A 23,324-nucleotide genomic window follows, 5' to 3' on the forward strand; every position below is an offset into this window, starting at 1 on the left:
AACACAGTGCATCACAGTCCATGAAGAGAGTTGCCAAGGGCCACCATAGCCCCATTGGAGACACATGTCAAGGTAACAGAGTGCATCACAGTCCATGAAGAGAGTTGCCAAGGGCCAGCATAGCCCCATTGGAGACACATGGCAAGGTAACACAGTGCATCACAGTCCATGAAGAGAGTTGCCAAGGGCCACCATAGCCCCATTGGAGACACATGGCAAGGTAACAGAGTGCATCACAGTCCATGAAGAGAGTTGCCAAGGGCCAGCATAGCCCCATTGGAGACACATGGCAAGGTAACACAGTGCATCACAGTCCATGAAGAGAGTTGCCAAGGGCCAGCATAGCCCCATTGGAGACACATGGCAAGGTAACACAGTGCATCACAGTCCATGAAGAGAGTTGCCAAGGGCCACCATAGCCCCATTGGAGACACATGGCAAGGTAACAGAGTTCATCACAGTCCATGAAGAGAGTTGCCAAGGGCCAGCATAGCCCCATTGGAGACACATGGCAAGGTAACACAGTGCATCACAGTCCATGAAGAGAGTTGCCAAGGGCCACCATAGCCCCATTGGAGACACATGGCAAGGTAACAGAGTGCATCACAGTCCATGAAGAGAGTTGCCAAGGGCCAGCATAGCCCCATTGGAGACACATGGCAAGGTAACACAGTGCATCACAGTCCATGAAGAGAGTTGCCAAGGGCCACCATAGCCCCATTGGAGACACATGGCAAGGTAACAGAGTGCATCACAGTCCATGAAGAGAGTTGCCAAGGGCCAGCATAGCCCCATTGGAGACACATGGCAAGGTAACACAGTGCATCACAGTCCATGAAGAGAGTTGCCAAGGGCCAGCATAGCCTCATTGGAGACACATGACAAGGTAAAAGAGTGCAACAGGCACAACAATAAACTGATAAAAAGGCCAAATGGCAACAATATAAATACTAATTCAACATGTGGACGGAGGATTATTATCTGCCACCATGGAGCATATCCAGATCCTCCACTTACTGGTCATCATCTTCATTGTCCTGTGCATGTCCAGCTCCAGATTCAGGCCTTGAACGTAATTGCATAATTTCACGCAGAGTCAAGTCCTGAACCCGGAGCTGGGCCTGCATGGTGTTGTTCATCCCTCTCAGGACATCTGCGTTCCTCAACACGGCCTGCTCTACTCTTGCTATCCCTTCTAGCATGAGCCATGCTGAGTCACAGCCTAAAATAAAATAAAATTAAATATTAAGGATAATTACACAACAGAATAAAATATTTTAATACATACATTGTCATCATAAAGAAAAATAATTATTTACATACATTATTTTTCATATATTCTTTACACATGAATTAGGTTATTCAGACAGACAGAAATCATTAAAGGCTCATGTTACTCAAACATGTTGTCCCCTTTAATTGGTTTTAGATGATCCACTTATACAGCTTGAGTGTATCAAATCTTGTTAAAGGATTTACATTGTACTTACATCAGCAATTTAAAAATTCAATTTAGACTGTGGTAGGCACACCTATCCTTAAACATTTTGGCATTGAGGACAAGCTGTGTAAACATAGCAACCAGAAGAAATTAAATTCCCACTGGGTTAGACAAGAGATAATGTATCCACATTTGTACATAAAATTTTGGATCCAAGTAGTGGTGTTTGGTATATGTAGTGATATCCAATTAAAGGGACAATGAACCTAAATATTTAATGGACTGATTCAGATAGAGCATGACATGACAAATCTTTAGAAATTACACATATTCATTATATGTTTTAATTGTCAAGCTATATTTTGAATGCAAGAATGTTGGTTTTTATGGAAGCCAATATTTGTTGATGAACTTTGTTTGTGCATGCTGGTTGATGGATACATTCATCCAACAATAAAGAAATGATGGCCACATTTATTTTATTGTTTAAACTAATTATAGGAATAAGTTGTTTTCCATAAATATATCAAGAGAATGACGAATAATTCATAAGAGTATTCTATTATACATTGGCTTAACATTGCATGCTGGATTTGAATCACAATTTAACCAATTTAACTTCACTGTACCTTTAAGTATCTTATAAAGTGTATTTAGAATGATACTTACAGCTGTGCCTGGGAAGGACAATCTGACACCCAGGACAATGAAGGTTTAAACAGGGGGGAGGGATGGGATTGGCTTGGGGAGGGATGGGAATGGCTTGGGGAGGGATGGGAATGGCTTGGGGAGGGATGGGAATGGCTTGGGGAGTGGTGAGCTGCTGCTCCAGGGTAGGCCGTACAGCTGGGGAGTGGGGAGTTTGGGTCTGGACAGCTGTACGGGCCAGAATACGGGGAGAGCGGCGAAGGGGGGTGTATGGGCGTTTTTTGGGAGGGACAGGATATGAAATATGGGAAGGGCTGGCAGTGGTCGGGGCATGGACATGAGTTTGGTGATGGGAAGGGCTCTGGGTGTGTGCAGAGGTGTGGCCATGGTCAGGGGTGTGTGCACGGGGAGGGGTCTGTGACTGGGCAGGGGCGGAATCCAGATGACCAGAAGTGGTGGATCCATCTGAAAATGTAAAAGAAATATATTAACAACTCATACATCCTGACATCAAATCAACGCATTTCAAATTGATTATGTTTTCAATATACTTCGAAGTGTGTTTGAATCTGTAAACTATTCTGAAATGAGGATATGGTATCTATATAGGCACTCAGATGAATCTCAATGACTGTCTGTACAATGTGAAACTTATTATTGTGTTTTTGCATGGAATATGCATGTGACATAATGATGGCATGAATTATATATTCTTAAAAAAATATATACAAGCAGATTTTCATGCTGCCTGATATAGAAAGGGGGCAGTAGTGTATTTGAACAGACAAATAATATTCCTTTTTAAAGGGAAAAAGCTGTAGACTTTGAATGTCTTCAATAAAATGATTTCAAACTAAGAAACATGTTGGAAACATGATAGATATATTTCACATACCATCAGACTCCAAGGCAGCCTCTTCCTCCTCCATCCCACATGTGACATCAATCTCTGTAAAACATAACATGTTGTGTACACCTTAAGATCAGATATTATAACATATGTTACTGTTGCTCAAATACGCACATCAATGTTGCATTAAAGATATACACACACAAAGTTATGATTTACATCATTTAGATGGAGCATACAAATGACAATAGATTTGTTATTGTCAATAAATCAGAATATTAATGTATTGTTTGTCTTAATGTTAAATTCATAAAAGCATAGTACATAGAACATTTAAGATTTCTCATGTGTGTATCACTTGATGACTGTTGTCAAAAAAACAAATTGAAAAAAACATATGTTAGACATCTTATGAATAACAAATGTGTAGACTAATAAAGTAGAAATTATTAAGCGCTCAATATAAAAAATAAATATATAAACAGAAGATAAATTCTATGTTTTTTTATAATGTTATGCTTCATCGGAATCATGATCATAATATTGATTAGCAATACACCTTCAATTACATATAAATGAGTCAATGGACTTACCAGGAGACCGCAAAGGCGGCTCTATGTCACTGCTGGATTCCTGTGGGCTTCCCACACCAACTCTCTCTATGAATGATATAGATATATATTATTAAACACATTTTGGATATCACTAAATCACATCTGTCTAGAATTTTATCATTAATCAACTTTAAAATGTGAAGAATAGAGCAGTCATTACACCAGAAAATGCTTGATTGAATCAAGGGGATTCTGTAAACATATCTGTATTGAACATATGTTTAATGTCAGACTACATTAGACATCAAATTCATCTCAGATGCTGCTATTGCATATCTAAATATACCCAATGATCAATGTTCTTAACCCTTTAAGGACACAGCTTTCACTTAGCTCAATTGTTTTATGACGGAATTATTCCGTCATATGTCCTTAAGAAGTTACAAGAATACACACAAACCACATATTGAGGAGCATCTGTTGACAAATCTAAACAAACATGTGTCACATCGACCCATTTTTTCAATGTACAGTAATCTTGTTTAGGACACAACACATATTTATCACAATACATAACAAACTTGATTATTACAAATATGTAATCATGGTGCTGTTAGAGTATGCAGATATCTATAAAGTAACTCCAACAGATAATTAGATTTATATATCAATAGTTTTTAATAAAAATAATGTAAAGATGAATGAATCTATTTTGTCTTAAAGGGACACTGACATGATTAATTTAAATAATTGATTTCTATGTTCAAAATGTAAAAAATGATTTAACATTGACTCCTATTATAATTAGAATGTTGTTCGATATTAATCTTAAAGGCAGATAAGGAATATTGGATTCAATAAATATTGTTTGTTGAAGGTATCCACCAATCATCAATATAAACCCAGGTTGGTCAACAAATATTTAGATGCACATAAACGTACTTTCTTTATTTTAAACTACATTTAGCAATAGAATATGTCACATATGATGATAGTATTATATTTTATGTTTATTAATATTGCATACTGTATGTGAAAGACAATATTAATAATTGTAGCTCAGTATCCCTTTAATCTAAAATTAAATAGATTCCACAATGTTGTTGTTTGTTAATGAATTATCTACTCCATATGTTGATGTAATGAATGGTATTGAGCATGCAATTAAAATCAAATATGTTATTTAAGGATATCCGAATAATTATATCATTTTCATCTATTAAATAGACATTACATATAAATATTGAACAATGTGTATTTAGTATGTAATGTTCATTCCATGTTTCTAAGACAAATGTCAATTAAAATGAGACATACCATACTGTGACAAGCCCTGGCTTGAGGATCCAGCAGCCACATCCATATCTGTAATATATTAAATGAGGATTGCATATCATTAATACTAATCATGCCATGTTTAAAATATTTACATTAATATCAAATCAATAGAAAAATATTAATCCTTTGGTAGTCCCATGAGTTAATAGTTTCCGCAATTAAATTAATGATAAATATATCCTGGACTCTTATTTTCAATCAGTTGTGTTGTTTACTGTATCTTTAAGAATATCTGCTTGTTATTACATAATCATCAATTGATGGCCATATGTTATAATTTATTAGTATTATTCGTTTTTTATTAGATATAATATTTAAAATAAGAATACTGTATTCTTCACTAATCTAAGAATTTCCATTTAATTTTTAACAACATGTATAAAGCAATGCCACTTTCCGCAAACCCATGTTAACGTGGATGAGAAATGCCATTTTCGCGATCATTGCGCAATGATTCCAAGCGGAATTACGCATCCGTCATTTGAACAACATGTATAAAGCAATGCCACTTTCCGCAAACCCATGTTAACGTGGATGAGAAATGCCATTTTCGCGATCATTGCGCAATGATTCCAAGCGGAATTACGCATCCGTCATTTGAACAACATGTATAAAGCAATGCCACTTTCCGCAAACCCATGTTAACGTGGATGAGAAATGCCATTTTCGCGATCATTGCGCAATGATTCCAAGCGGAATTACGCATCCGTCATTTGAACAACATGTATAAAGCAATGCCAATTTCCGCAAACCCATGTTAACGTGGATGCGAAATTACATTTCCGCTCTGTGATGCATATTCTGTAGAGCGCAAGAAACATCATTCCTATTTCATGTGTCAATAATCTAAAATCAGATATCTAAACATCATATGTAGTGTATGTTGTGAGATCTGTATAGGTTTAGTATCTGACTAAATACACATTTTTGATTTTTAAAATTATAAATATTATATGAAGTTGGATAATTACCTGGTTCAGATTCTCTATCGTCTCCTCCCAGGCCACCGGACGGAGAAGCATCTGCCCTGTCCCCCGCGTCAGGACTTTGAGATCCCGCAGCTGGGAGGGAAGAAGAGGAGGCCGAGGATGGCGAGGATCTAAATCTTTTGGGGACCCGGAGATTGAGGAGCTCGCATAAAGTCACCTCATAAGGGAGTAGGTACAGTTTCCGCGGGGCCTTTCTTTGGCCCCCTCTTTTACGGGCTTGTACCCAGTCCCTTATGAGGTTGACTTTTTTCGATAAACGCAACCTCATATCTCCGAATCTCCTCATGATCTGATCCTGGGTCCTCTGGACGTCACACACCAATCTAACCGCATTGGTGATAGACTCCCAGAGGGCCTTCTTAACAGGCGCATCTGTCGAGCTCCTCTTGTTCCCAAACAGCTGGGGATAAAAGTCCTTGACGGCGTGGACCAGTGCAGCGCTCTCCTCCTTGGTGAACCTGGGAACTGACATGCCTGCTGGGTTGTCCAATAAATATATTATAATAATATAAACTGCCTGCAGGCATTAGAGAACTGACAAAGATGGCAACGTGTAATGGACTTTTATATGGTGAAGTAAACATGAGATGCACCATGGGACAATTTATCTGTACATCTGATTGGATAAAAGTTTGAAATATTGTTATAATGTCTGTGAGACCATCCTGACTCAAGTTGTGTTTGTGTGATGAACTCTGATTGGCCGTTCCTTAATGTTTCATATCTTAGTAACTTCCTTACACATACCGCTTGGTGGTGCTGTAACTTCATTTTTCATGTAGACTTATTTGTAACTCATGGGCCTGTCATGCGGATATGTGTGACGCAGATTTAATATCCGGGATCCGTGAAATATTAATGATTAAATACTCTTTAAAATCTAATCCTGTCACATTATTAATGTTGTAGACATTTCTCGGTTTAATAACGGTCTGTTTCTTTAATACAAATACACATTTAATATTGTATGTCTTTATTGTTCTTTAAATAAATTGATTGTGAAGTATTGACATTGCTCTATTAAATGTATTTATAATGCACATTGATTGTGTGCTATTGCGTGACATTACACTAATGTTTAAAAATGCTAATCTGGTGTTTGAAGATGCGTTTCCCACGCAATATTTATTAATGTTAAAATTCCGGTTAGAATGTCAGTAACTTGGATAATCTGTTTATAAATGTTAAACTACAGCTTTGTTATTCGCAAATAAACCTCGAGCTTGGATTTCTCTGAAGTGCTCATATATGTTATTGTGCAATGGCGTATTTAGTTTTAAAGAGACATTACAAACAAACAATTGTATCAAATGATCTGTAGAGATAGAAGATTGTTTAGACTTTAAACTGTAAATCATTTTCTCTTAGTATTTATATATCCTCAACAGAAGAAATTTAAATGCACATGGTTGAGACAATCACATAAGGCATCTCTGTGCATCCACCAATCTTCATCTACTGAGCCTATCTCGATATGCTTTTCAAGCAAAGTATGTCAAGATAGGAAGAGAAGTAAATACACTCTTTAAATCTCTTAAAGGGACACTGTCCAAACAAATTTACCATTGGTGATTGAGCATGAAATGTTAATCAACTTTATTATTTAATACGATTATCAAATGTTAAGTTATCTTGTTATGTTTCTTTGCAAATCAATAATGATATTTTATATTACGGACAATTGTTTAATAAAAACCTGGGTTGTCCTTGACGATTGTTGCATCAATTATTCCAAACAATCAAGTTCTGTCCAGAGTACTGAAGCAAAGAAATTAGCTATTTACTGCCTTATTTCTAAAGTAATGATAGCAACATCACAATGAGCATTCATAATATGAGACAAGTTTTAAAGTTGATTAAAATAGAATACTCATTCAGAATGTATAAATCATTGTTTTTTTAAATGGCTACCTTTAACTATATTTTGAGTTCATGTCCCTTTAAATAAACATTTAACAATAATGCTTAATATATCATAAACCTAGGCACCTTCATTTTGCTAAATGAGTCTAACATATGAGTAAAGCAAATTTAGATGAACTTCTAGATTGTTTTACACACTGACTGAAATATATTTATTAAATGAGGTCTTTTTTAGCCTTCAGCGTAGAGGGACATTAATCTATATGTTATGTATGCATTTTGTATAATAATCTTATATTTGACCAACTTAATATGTTTTGTTATTCAATCATTATATTGTAATTATATATATATTCGTGGATTAAATACATCTCTACATAGGCTATTTTGATGCTGATTGTTGTTTGCATATAGATGCCTTATATCATTGACTAAGATATGTGCATTTATTTGTATTTTAACAAGTATATTTAAAGACTGAATGTAATTCTATAGTACATTCTAAATATGTTTAAATTCTTGTATGATATTTGTTACAATGTATACAAAATATACATTTTGAATGACCCCTTTAAGGACACAAACATATTGTATTTTGATTTAACATTGACAAAATAAACTAAAGGGGAAATTACATTCTATATAGATATTTGATGTCTAACCCAAGAGGTAAGATTGTAATAAATACATAATATTACTAAGTATAGTTAAATGACTCCACTAGAAAATTACATAGATTAACCTGGCATCCAATAACTAATTTTGTAAAAATATCAAGTTAAATGACCTACCATTTATAAATGTAATAATTGTAAAATATTTTCTAATAATGTTTTGAGATACCTAAGGAAGATACATGATCTTATACAATTCTTTTTACATTCAACAACACTGTCACTTTCATGTAATTTAACCACTTCACCTTATTAAATGTTAAAACAATCATAATATTAATACATATCCTAAATATTTTTAATATATACTTTTTAAATATAAAAGCATTGAAGAATCTGACTCCCCAATTAATGTTAAAAGATATATTTTAATATTCTCTGAAGATTTTTATTTTCTACTATTAATGCATTATTTTCTCTTATGCATGTGCTTGTCAAATAGCCAACTACCAGTCATGGGAGTCCAAGTTTTATTTATTTACAGATTATATTGATATATATTAGAATCTGTTAAAAATAAACATATATTTAATTTAAAATAATTAAATATTCCAGGAAGTCATCAGATGCCAATCTGAAATGACAAATAATAAAAATGGAACAAAGTTAATACACACGTTGTAAAATATTCATAAAATACATTTAAAATCATATGGTGTCTATGCTCTAACTTTGATCAACATTTTTTAAAGATAATCATTACATTAATTTTAAATTAATGAAATACATACACCATTATATTGTTGATTAAAAATTATATTTAAATATCAAAAATTAAAATTATACATAATAATGTATATCACATGTAAACAATATATGTATGCTGAACATAAATGTAATATTTCATGTCCATTCAAATACCTCTATATCAACTATAATATGTATTCCTTTTTCTGATTGTGATCCCTAAATATCTAATTATGAACTAAATATGACTAATGTATGTAAGCTACTAATATTCTACAGTCTTCACTAGCATGCATTGGTACACCAACCTGGACAATGCATGGTCTTTGAAAGTCAATTCAGGGGTAAACAGTTGATCTTCAATAGGTGTCTTATTCATCAGTTCATTAAATAGAGGACTGGGAAATACCATCTAAAAAAGTACAATCATCTAAGTGTCTGATTGTGATCCCTAAATATCTAATTAATAACAAAATATGACTAATGTATGTAAGCTACTAATATTCTACAGTCTTCACTAGCATGCATTGGTACACCAACCTGGACAATGCATGGTCTTTGAAAGTCAATTCAGGGGTAAACAGTTGATCTTCAATAGGTGTCTTATTCATCAGTTCATTAAATAGAGGACTGGGAAATACCATCTAAAAAAGTACAATCATCTAAGTGTCTGATTGTGATCCCTAAATATCTAATTAATAACAAAATATGACTAATGTATGTAAGCTACTAATATTCTACAGTCTTCACTAGCATGCATTGGTACACCAACCTGGACAATGCATGGTCTTTGAAAGTCAATTCAGGGGTAAACAGTTGATCTTCAATAGGTGTATTATTCATCAGTTCATTAAATAGAGGACTGGGAAATACCATCTACAAAATAGAAAATCATCTAAGTGTCTCCAATAGGATGTCTCCACAGCCTTATTCTATCAAATAGTTTGCACTTACCATGTGAACATGTATTTGTATGGTTTTCAAGGTCAGCAGAATTGAAATATAATGCCAGACATGATCCCATTGGTATACTTCAATTTCAATCTTGGCTTTTTCCCCACTGTCAGTCTTGGAAATCTTCACTGTCAGGCTTCAAATTGTTCCCTTTCAGTCTTTAGATTAAGTCATCTCCCTAATGTAAGAAATTATATATAAAGATTTCATACAAGTGTGTGAATAAGTTCTGTACCCCTCTCCCACCCCCCATTTCATAATAAATATCTATCACTAGCTTACTAAGCCTGTGTATGAACCTGTGTTATTTTCTATCAAGTGTGAAGATGAGTCATATTGAGCAGAACAAACCTCTGTGTGACATTGAACCATAGTCATTCTAGAGTATCCCTTTCTGATTATGTACATTTTAAGTAATGTGTAAACAAAGTTATATTTTTTAAAATGTATGCCATATGATGTATTTGTGTACAAATCATGCCAGCAACAGTCCATACATTTCTACTTACCATCTGATGTCCTCTTTAAAAACCAGGTGGCAAAGACTCGCTATAGGACCCAATGCCCAGAGCATCACCTATATTATGAGAAATAAAGATTATTCTAACATTTGATCAATACTAACATGTTTGCACAATTCTCTACTTGTCATTTCCCTAGAGTTCACATCTATTGAAAATACTCCAGTGTAACTTCTATTATTTACCGTCTAAAGTGGCGGTTGATGACGTCTGCTCTGACATCAAGTCCCTCGTCCTGGAATTCCCCCTCTAGAACAGGATCATCCTCCTCATCTCTGAGGAGGTCTCTGTCCACCGGGACGGCCTGCAGCATCCCAGCCCGCTGTGCAATATTATGCAGGACGCTACAGGCTACAACGATCTTAGCCACCTTCTTTGGGTTGTACTGGAGTGCTCCTCCAGAACGGTCCAGGCACCTGAATCTCATCTTCAGGAGCCCGAACATCCTTTCAACCACCGCCCTGGTTCTCTTATGAGCCCTATTGTAGCGCTCCTCAGACACATCAGTTGGGCTACGCAAGGGGGTAATGAGCCAAGGCCGGCTCATGTACCCAGAATCACCTATAAATTTAGAACAGAACATAATTCAAACAGAATACTTAAACTAGTATATTGTTGTATAAATATATTTGTTAAAAACCATAATCCATATTAAAAGTTGTCAGAAAGATAAAATAAAAAAAATAAATTTATATATAAATCTGTATCTTGGCATTTCATCTAAGACATGCTACATATGCGTATTTCTCCTAAACCAAACCTTGTGTAAAATGCTAACTACATGGTTACATTGCATTCTCTATCTGAACACTTAAGGTAAGACATGCTACATATCTGCATTTCAATAAAAATAGACATTAGCAGAAATAGACAATGACAGGGTTAAATTGCATGAGATAATATCTTGCCTTTTCATCTAAGACATGCTACATATGCGTATTTATCCTAAACCAAACCTTGTGTAAAATGCTAACTACATGGTTACATTGCATTCTCTATCTGAACACTTAAGGTAAGACATGCTACATATCTGCATTTCAATAAAAATAGACATTAGCAGAAATAGACAATGACAGGGTTAAATTGCATGAGATAATATCTTGCCATTTCATCTAAGACATGCTACATATGCGTATTTCTCCTAAACCAAACCTTGTGTAAAATGCTAACTACATGGTTACATTGCATTCTCTATCTGAACACTTAAGGTAAGACATGCTACATATCTGCATTTCAATAAAACTAGACATTAGCGGAAAAAGACAATGACAGGGTTAAATTGCATGAGATAATATCTTGCCATTTCATCTAAGACATGCTACATATGCGTATTTCTCCTAAACCAAACCTTGTGTAAAATGCTAACTACATGGTTACATTGCATTCTCTATCTGAACACTTAAGGTAAGACATGCTACATATCTGCATTTCAATAAAACTAGACATTAGCGGAAAAAGACAATGACAGGGTTAAATTGCATGAGATAATATCTTGCCATTTCATCTAAGACATGCTACATATGCGTATTTCTCCTAAACCAAACCTTGTGTAAAATGCTAACTACATGGTTACATTGCATTCTCTATCTGAACACTTAAGGTAAGACATGCTACATATCTGCTTTTCAATAAAACTAGACATTAGCGTCGGTAAATAACAAATGGTTAAATTTAATCCTATAGCTGAACATGACGCTAACAGTTAAAAAATACAGGGGCAATTGTCAAAATAATTAACCATGTTGAGCACAAATACTCACCAACGAGATAACCAGGGGGCATTTGTCTTTCCTCAAACTGTCTCCACAGGGACGACAGAGAGAGGATGCGGGCATCATGACAAGCCCCTCCAAAATTCGCATACACATGCATAATCCTCATCCGTGCGTCACAAACATACTGCACGTTGAGGCTATGAAAATGTTTGCGATTTCTGAAGGGCAAGTCATCAATTGGAGCACGCAGCGCAATGTGGGTACAATCAATGGCTCCCAAGACATTGGGCAATTGAGCAATATCAAAGAATTCCCGCTTCAGGCGCCTCCAATCACCATCATTCTGTGGGAATCCTATGTATTGCTTACTGATACGTACCATGGCGTTCAGAAAGTTATCAAACACCCCAGAGAATGTACCTTGAGCCAGGCCATGCATGTACAGTTCTCCGGATTGAAAACTCCCTGAGGCCAGGACGTATAGACAGCTTAGCATCTTACTCATGGGGGGAACAGCAGTCCTTATTTGTATACGTGGCTCCAAATGAGGTTTAAGAAGCTCGTAAAGGCCAATGAGCTGTTCGCGATCGAGCCGATACTTATCAAAAACCTCAAAGTCACTCATGTTTTCCAAGGTGGGTCTCACCCTGTAGACACGAGGACCTCGAACCAGACGACCCCTTCGTCTCGGTCTGAGCCGCCGAGGCTGCCTGATTCGACCAACAGCTAGTTCGCCAATAGCACCACCAGCAGCGTCTACCATGTCATCCATCTTTCAAAACAGCGTAACAAGGTAAGCACTTGATCTGATGTGGATCACAAGTGATGCATTGGCCATGTTGTTTGGGGGATTTATAGTACAATTAGTCCAATGGTAGTGAGTTAGTAATGATTGCTGATTGTATTCACTTGTTTGTATGTGAGCGGCGCGAATGCTTTCACAGTGGGCGTTTATTTGTTGTTTGCTGAAATGTTAGTTTCAAACAATGATTCTCAATGTGAAAGTGTCCAATATCACACATACAGTGCATGTTTGTAATGTTTGATCATATGCGTAATCAATATTTCTTAAACGCGATCTTATAGTAACAAGCACACGTCCAGGCTAACATGAATGAAAGTGCATAGTTGTGTATAATGTGCATCGAATGTGATCGATCAATGTTGATGCAATATTGTTTGTAAACGATAAAGTAACATCTGCCATCTGTAGTATTGAATATATAAGTGATTGTCGATCTGTCAATATTGTATGCGTCCCTTTAAAATTGCACTAATACTGAATAACTTCCGGCTGCCATCTGTAGTATTGTATATATAAGTGATTTCCGAGCTGTCAATATTGTATGCGTCCCTTTTAAATCGCAATAATAATTCCGAACTTCCCGTCTGCCATCTGTAGTATTGTATATATAAGTGATTGCCGAGCAGTCAATATTGTATGCGTCCCTTTAAAATCGCAATAATAATTCCGAACTTCCCGTCTGCCATCTGTAGTATTGTATATATAAGTGATTGCCGAGCTGTCAATATTGTATGCGTCCCATTCAAATCGCACTAATGCTGAATAACTTCCGGCTGTCATCTGTAGTATTGTGTATATAAGTGATTGCCGAGCTGTCAATATTGTATGCGTCCCATTCAAATCGCACTAATGCTGAATAACTTCCGGCTGTCATCTGTAGTATTGTGTATATAAGTGATTGCCGAGATGTCAATATTGTATGCGTCCCATTCAAATCGCACTAATACTGAATAACTTCCGGCTGTCATCTGTAGTATTGTATATATAAGTGATTGCTGAGCTGTCAATATTGTATGCGTCCCTTTCAAATCGCACTAATACTGAATAACTTCCGGCTGTCATCTGTAGTATTGTATATATAAGTGATTGCCGAGATGTGAATATTGTATGCGTCCCTTTTAAATCGCAATAATAATTCCGAACTTCCCGTCTGCCATCTGTAGTATTGTATATATAAGTGATTGCCGAGATGTAAATATTGTATGCGTCCCTTTCAAATGGCACTAATACTGAATAACTTCCGGATGTCATCTGTAGTATTGTATATATAAGTGATTTTATATCTGACAATATTGTATGCGTCCCATAAAAATTGCACGAATACTGAATAACTTCCGGCTGCCATCTGTAGTATTGTATATATAATTGATTTGCGATCTGACAATATTTCTTAATTGTCCCATTGAAATCTCCATAATAATGCTGTTCAAAAGTGTGGTTTACGTATATGTTGTATTGTAGTATTGAGTGTTAAAGTTCCTAAAGGGGCGGTACAGTGGTGAATCTGTGATGTGTATGGTTGAATCTTGTAATGACGTCATGATATTATTAACCTGCCTATGTAGTTGTGAAATCCTCATTGTGTTGTTGTATTGTGCTACATTGTTATTGTGTGCTGAATAAAATATAAATGTGTGCTTTGTGGTTGCGTGATGGGGGATACGTGTTATGTACATGTAGTACGTATATATTGTGATTGTGTCCCACATATGCTGACTTGTATATAGCGGTCTGGCATTGTTGTTCCTTCCCATAAAGTGACATCTGTAATCTGGTGTAATGATGTTCTTCTTGTACGTAATTCCTAATGGTTTCTGGTGATGGAATCATGATGTTACAAGTACAGTCAAATCCATATGTTGTGTTTTGTGATTCCTGTAGAGAATGTAATGTGTTTGTCCCCCATCATTTGAATGCACATGTATGAGTGAATGTTAAACGTAATGTATGTGCATCCATGAGTGATTATGTGTTAAGCCTATGTAGATATGCAGTTGCTGCAAGCATATGAGTTGAATAACTGAAATGCAATAATAAAGGTAAATGAGAGATGTTTCCCATTGTGTAGTGTTTGTGAATCCAGAAATGTGTATTGAATTTTATTTTAATTGTAAATGTAATTTTATTGAAATAATAATGTGTTACTAGTGATGGGGATTTGTAGTTGATGTAATCTAAAAGTGTTAAAAATATTTATGGTGTGGTGAATATTTAATATTAAAAACCATAAGTCCACCATAGGGAAATAGTCATTTCTTGATCTATTTATCATCGCTAGGTCTAACGCATGAAATCATGTATTTTCTAGCGCTGGTATTTGGAGTTTTTCAGTCTACGCTATTTGCGTGCGTTAGGGAAATGAGGGTTTCGCGTGCACGAGCACGTCTTCCCAATAGAAGTCAATGGAGGCTCCAAAGATTTCTATTTTTTTTTTCTAAGACTGGTTTTCCTCGTAAAGTGAGTGACGTCATGATCTTGTGTGAAAAAGTCGCTAAATCGTGTTCTTTTTGTAATAAATAAATATTTTGTGTATGTCATGTGGTGTATATTGTTTGTATGCATCGATGAGTGTATGTTTGTGATAATGTTATTAGTTAGATGTAGGTATATGAGGGTCTTTTCCCGTGTGTCTATGTAAGTCAATGGGAAAATGGATTTGTGTGGATTTTTTTCAAACACCCGAGATCTCGCAACTTTAATCCTTTGTATTTTAAGGAAAAAAAAAACAAAAAGAAAAATAAAGATAGTGTTGTGTTTGTATGAGTGTAAGTGTACTTTGTGTAATATTTGTTTTGTGATTCGTGGATGTTTTTTTTTGCGGTATATGTTTACTACTGGGTCTGAGGTGGCGGTAGAAAGGTGAGCGTTAGGTGTATTTTGAGTGGCGGTAAATAAACTCTAAATACCGGAGTGCGTAAGAAACCCGCGTTAGGAGCCTCTAACGCTGGTTTTTACGGATAACGCCGAACTCTAAATCTAGGCCATAGGGTCATCAACTTTTTTTGAAGAAAATAAGAGAGACTAAGGAATCTACAAATTTTACATAGGAAATAGATTAATACAGTAGTAACTAGTAAGTATTTTACAATTTGATAATGTGGTACAACACATATCATCTTCATTGACACAGTTTAGCTTGACACAACATCCACAAATCTGTGAATTATGTATCTTATTTAAGGTGCAGTGGGAGTAAAGACATTTCAAGTAGACAACCCAAGGTGATGATTTAGGTGTATTTTGATATATTTCATGCCACCATTTAAATGTCAAATATGATCATAAATAAAAAAAAAATGTTAACTTTTCCACAAACTTTGGGTTTCTTACTTAAATTATTTACATGCCGCTTGTGAAATCATGACACAATAAATAGCAGACATACATGGCTCTGCCATTGGTTTTTAGCAATTAGAATGACACTAATTACAGATGTGAACTACATTGCTATTATTCTCAGCCAGCAGTGAAGTGGTTTATCAGGTTTCATGTAAAGTTAATTTTAGCTGTAGTGTAGAGATTACTCTCCCACCTGACGCCTTCCACCACGATCTCTACCCTCCCAAACATCTTCCCTCGCTCACCCCACACTGTCCAACACCATCTTAGATCCTGGCAGACAGTCTCCCAGTATACAGATTAGGTGTTTTTTTTTTCTTAAATGGAAAGAGTCCACAGCTGCATTCATTACTTTTGGGAATTAAGAACCTGGCCACCAGGAGGAGGTAAAGACACCCCAGCCAAAGGCTTAAATACTCCCACTCCCCTCATCCCCCAGTCATTATTTGCCTTTCATCCCAGGAGGTTGGCAGAGAAGTGTCCGAAATTATTTTGTCTCTTATGGAGGGTAGTACTCTTCGGCATGGGACAGGAGTTTTAAGTAATCCTGTCAGTCTCTCAGTGACTTGGATGAAAGTTAGAGTCTGGAGATGCAGGGAGAGTCTTTCTGGGAAACAATCCCGACTCATGTTAGCAGCTCCTCAAGCAATCAGCATTGTCGAACTTTGCTCTGCTGCCTGCTTTCTTCTCTCAAGTCCATGGTGGAGGCAATGCTACTATTCGTCACACTTGAAGGGCCGTGTTCCTGTACCACGGTGTAGATTCCAGAAAGATAATTTCATTTTACTTCTTCATGAATGTACTGTAATGGAAATGTTTTCCTGAGAGGCTACTACCTTGCGGGTCTAACAATTACATAAGGGTCTCAGTGAGTCTCCTTTAGTATCTTGGAATTAAGGGTTAATATCTCCTGAGGGGGTAATTGAACAGGGGGGTTTATGATCATGTTTGTTATGTGATTCAACCTACTTATGTGTGATGGTTACTGGGCTTGTGGTTTGGAATATTGATGCCTTTGGAAATGATGCAACCTTATGGTTGGGCAAGCTTTTTTGGACTGTACAGTTCACCTTGTGGTCCGGCGTAGTTACGTTCCATCCTCCATTTCCACATTCTTGACCGTGTGGCGAAGGAGAAATTCTAGTCCACAAGGGTCTGGTCATAGGAGGTGTGAGTGCCCTAGCCATTGTGGGTGTCAGGTGCCATTTTTGTTTTACTTCTTTAGTCCATATTTGCATATCCTTTATCCAGTTATGGAGGATTCTGATACTGAGACTATTTTAATTTCAGATTCGCCACACGGTCAACCAGTTCTGTTCTGTATGCCATATGAGAGCGCCTTGTTCCTCGGACTCTGGGAATCAAGGGTCAGCTGAGCCATACACCTCTGGGGGTCCCGTCCTCTGAGAGGCGAGTTCCCTACCGCTCCATACTTCTACACATGCAGGTAACCCAGTTTATGATTATTCCTCCATGCAGGGTGGCTTGTTCCCCCCAGAGGTTGCAGCACATTTTTGCTACCACATACTTTTGGAGATTATTCATCTGCAGAGCCCAGAAGTTTATGCATGATTGTGCTTCTGCCATATTGTGCCGGGTCTACTGCTTGGGGATGGTTTGTGCAGTTCCCTGAGGATTCATGCAGCTTGATGGTTAGAACCCGGTTTGCAGGCTGGTCCTATTGGGTTTGATTCTGTCTTGTGGCTGTTCTGACATGTGGCCGCCGTTCTGATTGGCTGGTCTGGTCAAGATGTGGAGTGCTCATGTTTACATCAACTAAGCATCCTAGAGGACCTGTAGGTCTGTGAGGCAGGAGGGGTTGTCTCAGCCCTTATAGCCTTCAATTTGGATGACTGGGTCAGTGGAGTTTCCGCTGTGTTACTCTCTCCTTGTGTCTGGTAATGTCAGACCATAGAGTCACTGGGATGTCCTTCTTGGACTTGGTCCTCAGCAGCTAGTAGTTTGAAGGGTAGTTCAGCTGCCTTGCAGCGGAGGGTTTGCAGAATGTAACCAGCTGCAACTTTTGCATATTGTCTGTGTTTTGACTAGCTGTTTCTCTGAGACTTTTTCGGTCTTCCCCTGTGGTCTCCTTTTAGGGGCCTGGGAGATGTTGGTTCCCTGTTAGGAACAATGGGCGTAGTCTCCTTGAGCTTGCTTGGGGTTTCTCCCAGAGGGAGAGAGCATGCCCCTTTCTCCCTGTGATCATCCGCTTGTACGGAGATGACATAGAGACCAGCCATTGCTCAGGTGGTTTTACCCCCAAGGTATCCCCTTGCCTTTTTGTCCTGAAGCTGTTGGAGAGTCTAGGGGCTCTAGTGTCATTGTACAACTTTTACCGCCTTGGCTCTTTTGGAGAGTGGGACTTCGGCAAGAGGTGGTCTCTTCCTTAGGTTGGGACTTGCAAGTTTTTCTTGTTATCCGGGTTGATCTGGATATCACATTATTACCCCCTGTGGTCTTGGTTGTTATATCAGATGGGGTGTTAAGGTTTCATGTACTGTTTGTTTAAATATTTGGGGGCTCGAACCGGTCTCTGGGGCTTCCGGTTGCTGAGTCTCACTCAGCATTTTCCCTTGTGGAACCCGTTGTGGGTTATTACCAGATTTTTAGGCTCCAGGGCTGATTCAAGGTTCTCCTGTTTACTAGAAACTTGGGCTATGTCCTTTTACTCAGATTCCTTGATCTGGTCTTGGTTGGCCCGGTGTTCCGAGTATTGTTGCTCATTAGGCTTGTTTCTGTCAGGTTTCTGAGTACCGTTGCTCCTTGAGCTTGTTTTGCCCCTTACGTGGTTCCCTTGGTCAGCTTGCTGTAGTGTCAATTGTATTCGCTGCTTTGCAGGTGAATGGACCTGCAGTGTCCCTAATGCTACTCTTGCACAATGATTGCGCATTTGCAGGCTAGTTTTTTGGGAACTCCTTCCAACAGGGCTTCTGCATTGGGGGTTGATCTTTCCTTTAGCCTGTGGCTTTGTGCATTGTGGAAGGTGCTGCGTTTTAGCCTTTTTCCCTTCTGGGGTGAGAGTTTATTCTCCTTTTTATGGAGATGTGGTCCTTTTAGCTGGTTTTGGGGTTCTTCTGTCCCCCTGTTCAGACTGGTCATTGCTGGGGCTGACCCGGCTGGGGGGGGGGTCTGAGAGATGTTGTCTGAGGAGTCAGGTTGTACCCGTGCTCTGTTGCCTTGGCTGTGACCATTCTACCACCCGTCTTTGGGCTGGTTTTGGGGTTCTTCTGTCCCCCTGTTCAGACTGGTCATTGCTGGGGCTGACCCGGCTGGGGGGGGGATCTGAGAGATGCTGTCTGACGAGTCAGGTTGTACCCGTGCTCTGTTGCCTTAGCTGTGGCCATTCTACTGCCCGTCTTTGGGCTGGTTTTGGGGTTCTTCTGTTCCCCTGTTCAGACCTGACAGAATCTATGTGGGCATCGTAGCTAGTTCGATAGGATTACAGGCTGTGAATCTAGGATTGCACCACCTCAGGTTCTCTCTTTTAGCTTCCCCCTTTTCTTTGGAAAACCTGTGGGCCTGGATTGCCTAAAATGGGCCCTCTTTCTGGGAGCTGTCTTTTGCAATCTGTTCTTTTGCTGGCCGCTTTTACTCCTCAGCAAGTATTCTCTGTGTCATCTTGATAATGGCGGCATTTTCTTGACTAAGGGTTTTTGTCTGGGTTCATTACACTCTTTTTTGTAGCAGAATACTTCAGTATTTTAAGCTTAAATGATGTGAGGACTCTTCTGTTGTCTTTTGGTGCTCTTGCATGATGTTTGAGAGAACGGTTCTATGTTACTACACCCGGTCCTATACCTCTGGTTTATCCTGGTCTAGGTGTAGTCTCCCTTGTCGGTCAGGAGCCATTTGGGCCTTGTGAGCTGGGCTTTCTCTGGGGGGTTTCCTTTTATGGATTTTGTGACCTTTCATTTTTATTCTTTCGGTTCTTCCTGGCCCTATCACTTTGGGAATATAGACTGGTGTTCCCTTCTTTAGTGAGTGGTGAGTGGTGAAGGACCGACTCTTTGGAGACGGTGTCTCCTGGAGGCCTGCTGGCTCAGTTGAGTCTCTAGCTAGGCTCTGGACTACCTGCAGGTCAGTGTCCTCGGGGCTTTTCCTTTCAAAGTTTTCTCAGCTTTGGACGAAGCTGGGGATTTTATTTGCAGTAGTTCCAGGCTTGGTGCCCTCAGTTTGGGCCGCATATTGAACCCTCCCTTCTTGGCATTTAGTGTTCTCTATAGCTTGGTTATTGTTTTGCCAAAAGTAATGAATGCAGCTGTGGACTCTTTCCATTTAAGAAGAAAAACATAAATTATGCTTACCTTTTCTTCTGATGGAAAGAGTCTACAGCTCCCCATCCGTACTTTTTTTGTGGGGCGTCTTGATTTTATTCTTCTGGCACCTTTTCACCCTGATATTTCTTCTACTGTTCCTTGTTCCTCGGCAGAATGACTGGGGGATGAGAGGAGTGGGAGGACTATTTAAGCCTTTGGCTGGGGTGTCTTTGCTGCCTCTTGGTGGCCAGGTTCTTAATTCCCAAAAGTAATGAATGCAGCTGTGGACTCTCCATCAGAAGAAAAAAAAATTATCAGGTAAGCATAATTTATGTTTTTAATTATTTTTTTTATATATATTTTTTTTTCTGCAGTGTAGTGATCCTCCTCAACCCTCCCAACTTCCTGATCCCTCCAAATAGCTCTCCACCCTCCCCATCCCACTAATGGTGGCCATCTTTAGTACTGGTATCTGTATGCCAGTACCTAATATACTGTATATATATATTTATATTTATTTATTATAATATATTGTTATGTTTTGGTAGTGTATTGGTCCCCATGCGTTCCCTCTCACTACATTTTGTTTTCACAGTGTAAGGTCCATCCCACTCCCTCCCCCTCCCTCCTCCCTCTGCTGCTGGACCCCCCACCTGCCTCTTGCTTTCCCTCCCACATATCCCTCCAGCACTAGCAGATGATCATTACAGATGGGGGGACACACAGTGTCACTGTCTGTAACAATCTGGCATCTGCCTTTATATGGAACCCGGAACACTATTCTTGCTCCAGGTCCATGTGCAGGCAGATGCATGGAGATGCAACTATGATGTATATATACATTATGCGGTACAATGTGATTTGTGCCATCCTATTGGGTAAAGGGGTTACAATTATTACTTAAATGAGAGTACACGAGTGCAATATTAAATGCTTGAAATCAAGATTTCAAATGTTGTAAAACATAAGGGAGAAAAATGTTCTAAGAGCAGATAGATAAGGGAGCCTGGGAATAAACGTAATCAGAAGGATTCAAATTGACCCCTATATTTGTAAAGTACCACCAGAATTGTCCAGACCAGGAAACTGTAATTTATGCACCCCAAAGGTGTACCTAATCACCAATCTGGCTCTATTATGTGAAAGATTTGTGGATGTTGTGCTTATAGAAGGATTTGAAATAAATTTCTGGTAGAGCAGTTTCAAGCAAATAGAAAACTGCCAAAGGCCAGATAATAACTGCAGGTCAGCACTTTTTCATTCAAGTTACAGCCCAATAAGTCTGAGATATGGGGGCCGATTTATCATAGGTCTGTCCGACATGATCTGCTCAGCATATGCTGTCAGCATTTTTCATTGCACAAGCAGTTCTTGTGAACTGCTTGTGCAATGTCGCCCCTTGCAGATTTGTGGCCAATCAGTCGCTAGCAGGGGTATCAATCAACCCGATCGTATTCGATCGAGTTGATTGCTATTTGCCTCTCAGAGCAGCAATCTTAAAGGGACAGAATTGTTATTGTTTTAAAAGATAGATAATCCCTTGTTTACCCATTCCCTAGTTTTGCATAACCAACACAGTTATATTTATATATTTTTTACCTCTGTGATTATCTTGTATCTAAGCCTCTGCAGACTGCCCCTTTATTTGTTCTTTTGACAGACTTGCAGTTTAGCCAATCAGTGATAGCTCCCAGATAACTTCACGTGCACGAACACAGTGTTATCTATATAAAAAACATGAACTAACACCCTTTAGTGGTGAAAAACCTGTTAAAATGCATTCTTAAGAGGCGGCCTTCAAGATCTAAGAAATTAGTATATGAACCTCCTAAGTTAAGCTTTCAACTAAGAATACCAAGAGAACAAAGAAAAAATGGTGATAAAAGTAAATTGGAAAATTGTTTAAAATTACATGCCCTATCTGAATCATGAAAGGTTTTTTTGAACTAGACTGTCCCTTTAAGACCGCTGCTTCTTAACTGCTGTTTCTGGCTAACCTTAAGGCTCACGCGGAAACAGAGGTATCAGGGGCCGTTCGGCCCTTGATAATTCCGCCCCATGGGGTTCAAGTTATCCTTTATTAGGTCTCACAAAACAAGGAGATGTGAATGAGTCAGCCTATAGCTATCCACTATTTCCACCTCCCCTATTGCTCATTCAGAACCCTTTGATAGTGTATTTAAGGAACCCAGGTTCGTCTAGACCTTTTATAAGTATGGTTTATTTTCAACCCAGGATCTCCTTATCAAAACTGTATACGAGTTACCTGCCCCTCTCATAAGTCTTTCCCCTCACATTCTTCTGTGTCAAAACAGCTCACCTGCAGCCACCAGATGTCCCTTAAACAATCACTCTCTCACAGATAGAACTCTGTTGTAAGACTCAACCAAGCTCACTCTTCTAACTCCACATGCAACGCTATTTGTAGAATCTGTGTCTCTTTCATTAATGCTATTCTTGCTGATAGTACCCCTTACATTACACTGGTTGTTGAATGTTCACCTGCCCCCCCCCGATACAGACTGCAGATTCCATGCGTTTTATAAAATCAGGAATCAGCTTGTGATTCATCTTGCTTGGAATATATTGGTTTGGCCATGTGATTTTATAGTATCCTATTTATGAGATCTGTTTTTGATTACTAGTGAACATGCCTGAAAAAAATAATTACAAATCATACAAAAAGTTCA

This window comes from Bombina bombina, chromosome 5 (assembly GCF_027579735.1).
Source record: "Bombina bombina isolate aBomBom1 chromosome 5, aBomBom1.pri, whole genome shotgun sequence".
Lineage (NCBI taxonomy): Eukaryota > Metazoa > Chordata > Amphibia > Anura > Bombinatoridae > Bombina > Bombina bombina.